We start from the raw sequence: 5,020 nt of genomic DNA on the forward strand, positions 1-5,020 counted from the left end.
GCTGTGGGGCACCAGTGACAGAGGCTCCCTCAAGGTAAGGAAGCATTTATTCCCTGACCTCAGGGCTGCATTGTGACTGCATCAGTGCTGGAAAGTTGGATAGGATTGAGTCCTATGTCAGCAGACTCTATTCACAAATTATGCATGTTCAGTATCTAAGATCCCTTGTGTGACCAAGAAGCCTGCTTTCCCAGTTACTTAATTTACACAGTTGACAGCAACTATCACCCTGCACATGCCCAATCTCGTCTGATCTTGGAAGCTAAGCAGGGTCAGGTCTGGTTAGTACTTGGATGGGAGACCACCTGGGAATACTGTAGGTGCTGTAGGCTTATACCATAGTCTTTCGAGACTGAAGGTTGCCAACCATTAATTTACACAATTTATTCTGGATTCAGTATTTGGATGGGATTTTCATAGTGCAGAAACAGCTCCAGTTATATTTTTAAGAAATGATTTGTCAATCCTAAACGTAGACAATATTTCCAGAAAATGTTCCTAAAATATAGGAGAGAAGAACATGAAGAAACTTGCTCAAGGCCTGCATCAGTTTCTAACTTTCTAAATTTCTGGCATTTATATGCTAATATGTTATAAAATCAATAGTATCAACTACACTCATCATCTTTTATACTTAATGACTTTCATCTGTAATATTAAATAAGCACAATAAACATTTCCACTATGATTAAATTGACTTTCTTTGTTTACCATTTTGATAACGTATGGGCTTAAAACGTAATTTACTAATTTTGATTCCTAGAATAATATGAATGTCAATAAGCTTGATCTTTATTGAAAATTATTATATTGTAGACTATGTTTTAAGGGAAGAATATTTAAAGCAAGGTGTTCTATATGCTGACTTACCAAACAATGAGTTGTAACTGTATTCATTGATAACTGGTGATACACAGTTTAGAAATAAAGAGCAGCAGGGCTTAGTACTTAGAGTACTGATTTGCCCTTTATAAAGTCCTTTAGAAATTTTTTTTTTTTAAATTGGCTTCATAAGTACCAAGATACTGACACATATTCCTTGTTAGTCACAGATGCCATTTTTAAAAATGGCAGCCAAATGTAAAGTTGCAAAAAAAATGATTTCCGAAGCTAAATGTCATCCTAGGTACCTCGAAAGTGCTTCCAGTTCTATCAAGGTCCCCTAAAAATCTGCATGGATTTCATAAAGAAACTGCAGTCTTTGCAGTGCCAAAACTTATTCTTCCAACAAGCAAACTGAAGACTCTCAGTGCCAGTACAAGTGGCAGAATGCAAATGACAGCTTGCAACAGGATTGTGGCACAAATGCCTCCATGGCTCTTCCACCCCCCACCCCCCCGGTGTTCTGGTTAGTGATGAATTATGCAGCTGCCATTTGGAAGCAACTCCGTCTCCTTTACAGATTTTTTCTCATCTGCTATATTGGGATGATCATGTTTGTTCCCACGGTAAGTTTACAGTTTCCAAAAAAGAAGAACACAGAAAACTGAGAGCTCCTGAGCTCTGATGTCTAATGTATAAAGCTCTAAATATAATGCCCCAAAGTAGATTTATGAATATATTACTAAGAAGTTATATTTCCTTAATAATTCCCCTGTGCTGCTTTTTTTTAAAAAAAAAAAAAAAAAAAAAAAAGCTGCTTGATAAACAAGTAGTGGCATTTGTGTTTCGTATGTCTTCTGAAATAACAGCTCAAAGCAGTTCAGAATTATAAAAATGATTCACCTGCAATAAATGAGAATGTTCACCTTAAATGCACATGGCATCATGCTCACAAAGAATATCATAAGTATTTTTTTCATGAGAACACTTGCCCATTACATAGAGGAAGGAGGAAGGAACTATTAACCTTGTGGTGCTGAGCCTTGCACATTCATTTGTGGAGAACATCATAATGGACTCAACCTGTGGGACAGCAGCCTGTGTGGAGCAAGAAGAGAGAGTAACAACTAGAAACAGCATTAGCTGTACCTGTAACAAGGACAGGTGCATCAGCCGCACATGTTCTCTTACTTGATTAATCCTTGGGCTGCGTTCATGTTTTAGGCAGGAGAAAGTGACAGAAGTTACATTTCTAGCATGCTACTAGCATGCTTCTGGTGCGGTTAATGTAAAGACAACAAAATGGTGTCCCCTCATTGAAATCAGTTGTATGGAGGTTGCCATGTTGTTTCCATACCCTCCATATGCTATGGAGGCCGCCATGCTTTTGACAGGTTCCTCCGTTCTTTCGATAGGAAAATAGGAGGAAGCACAGAGGTGGCCATCTTTTCTAGCTCACTCAGAGAAATACTAGCATGGCTAGCATGCTGGAATCTAAAAAAAAGAATGCAACCCGAGTGCATTGGAACCTATAAAAGAACAGCTCTAGCGCTTCTAGCTTCTAGCGATAAAAAGTAAAAAAAGGACACAGCCTTGGTTTTTGGGAGAGAGAGTGGTGCCATTAGCATGTACATACAGTGGGTTGGAACTTTACCCTTTTCTCTCCTTTGGGGTGGGGACAATCTCCTGGGAGGGGACAATTCCAACTCTTAGCTGTTGCAGAAGGAAGAGACAGTTTGGCAACACAGGAGGCAATCCTAACCCACCTGCCAGCACTGACATAAGGGCAATGCAGCTCTGAGGTAAGGGAACAAACATTCCTTTACCTTGAGGAGGGGTCCATGAGTGCCACCCAACTGCAGGATGCAGCTCACATCCCATTTGCACAGCTATGCCAGTGCTGGAAAGTTGGTTAGGATTTGGGCCATAGTTGACCACAGAGATGCACTTGATAGTCCTGGATGAACTGAATGGGGGGGGAGGGGCAGTTATATGAGATGCAGCATCAGTGCATGCAGAGCATGGGATTTCCTACACCCCTGTGTGCCTGTGTGTGGTGCATTGTCCTTGCTTCCCCTGTTGGGCTGGTGAGGTGGAAATTCTAGCAGGACATTCAACTGTGTACATAATAGTTACCTTTTAGTGAAAAATACAGGGGTCACTTTTCATCTTGGCTTCTTTAATTTCTTTGGTTTTTCTAGCCTAAGTTCTACATCTCACCAATCTACAGTGCTTTTTTTTTTTCCCAGCATCTCGGGGCTCTCCAGTATCAATGCGCTGACCAGCCTTCCTACTGCTGTCTTGTCACTTTTACCAACATCTTGGCTGCTATTTTGTTTTCTGAGGGCTACTCTTGGTTTCTTGTCTGTTCTGTATCCTGACTGCCATGTCATTGTGCCTTGAAGGACTTGTTTTTTAGTTGAGTTTGTTCTGAACTGTTTCAGTTCTAATCATTTCAAGAGGATCACAGTCGTGCCTGCCTGCTCCTGAAACCAGTTTCTGATTCTGTGCCCGGTTTCCAGTCCTGCCAGCTATGTGTACATTCGTAGTCATATGCGTGCCCAAATTCTGGTTCCAGTGCTGCAAAAACAATCCAAGGTACCTTGTGAATTCTAATTTTACTTGGATATCTCACAACTTCCTTTACTTTCTTTGGTCAGGAGTAGATGGGCCTGCCAGACATTCTAATTATTTCAGCTCCATTTCATGCATGGCACTAACTTCCAGCAGTAGTTGAACACTTGCCAGCTGTATTCATTTTCACTTTGGTCAGTCCGAGTGTAGTTCTGGTAAAACTCTTATCCATGCTGGCTATCCGTTCTTGTCAATTGTCTAATTCATAGATAGATCTTATAGCTAAGAAACTGAACTAAGATTTTGTTGCAAAGTAGGTACTATGCCTTCTGCAGGGCACTGGGAGCAAGACTGGCTCAGGACCTCCTGATGCCTGAGGTGGCATGCCAAATGCTGCCCCCTTCACCCCATGATGTGCCAACTCCTGCTCATCCTATGTTCTAGCTCAGGGATCTCCTCTTCCCCTTGACACCCAATGACCGCAAAGCTCCTATGACAGCAGCCAAGCAGTCAGTACCTGTCGCAAAAGATGCTCTGATTGCATGTGAGTTAGTTTACTGCTGTAAATGCTTGCAGGAAGGCCTGCACCTTCTCGCCCCCACCATCACCAACATCCCCTCTTGCTGGAGCAGGTAGGAAGATAGGAGAGGCAGGAGGGCAGAGCAGAGACACAGAGGGAGCAAAACCGGGCAGGGAGGAGGGAGCGTCTATCATGGATGGCCCACATCAGATCTTATTCCCTCGGACAGCAGTCTCCCTGCCCCGTTTCCCTCCTTTGACTTGCGCTGGCAAACTTTGCTGGCGCAAGTCCAAGAAAACTCATTGTGGGTCAGGAGGCTTCCACAGGGGTAAGGGGATTTAAAATCCCCTTTCTCCACTGAAGCCTTCTGGCCTGCCTGCCCACCATGGAATGCAGCATTCACCAGTTTGTCATCACTGAGATTGTGGGGAGGGGGAGAATAAGATTGAGCTCTAAATTTCCTCTTCCTCTGTTTCCCTCTTTCTTTTTCAACCCAGGGAGTAGAACAAGAGGGAGCAGTGGATAAAACTTGGAGAACAGGGTTGAATGCCCCATCTGTTGCCTGAGCTGACCAGTTGGCCTCATGGATTGGGGGAGCATGTTTTGTCCAGGAGGCAGATGACTCTGGGACTATTTGTTTCAGACTTTTACTATTATCATCTATAACTTGTAGAGTGCTCTCTCTCTCTCTCTCTCTCTCTCTCTCTCTCTCTCTCTCTCTCTCTCTCTCTCTCTCTCTCTGACCTTGCTATATGCAAGCAGTTCCTTCCATGGCCACTATAACATGAGCTTGTAGAATTCCTGTTCCAAGGTCTAGGATCTGCAATACCAAACAGTATAGATCCTAGACTTTATATAGACTTTATGTGTTTATGGCTAGTACAACATTTTCTCAAACAGCAAATGGACAGAATTTTCTCCATTTCTCAAAGGAATGAAGTTCTGTTAAAATATTTGCTCAAATGCACAAACATAATTATGATCTGAAATTTAATGAAAAAAATAACAACACAATGTATATTTGGATTAATAATAGTGAAACTATTTGGTATTCATTTAATATTGCTAGGCAAGCAGTGATACCAACATGAACATCTAGCATAG

The 5,020-nt window shown here is 42.1% G+C and overlaps 1 pseudogene; it reads left to right on the forward strand.

Annotated features, from left to right (window-relative positions):
* The first annotated feature begins 213 nt into the window (after window positions 1-213).
* LOC136646714 (5S ribosomal RNA) lies at window positions 214-329 on the forward strand (annotated as a pseudogene).
* Window positions 330-5,020: the final 4,691 nt, after the last annotated feature.

Source organism: Tiliqua scincoides, chromosome 3 (genome assembly GCF_035046505.1).
Source record: "Tiliqua scincoides isolate rTilSci1 chromosome 3, rTilSci1.hap2, whole genome shotgun sequence".
Lineage (NCBI taxonomy): Eukaryota > Metazoa > Chordata > Lepidosauria > Squamata > Scincidae > Tiliqua > Tiliqua scincoides.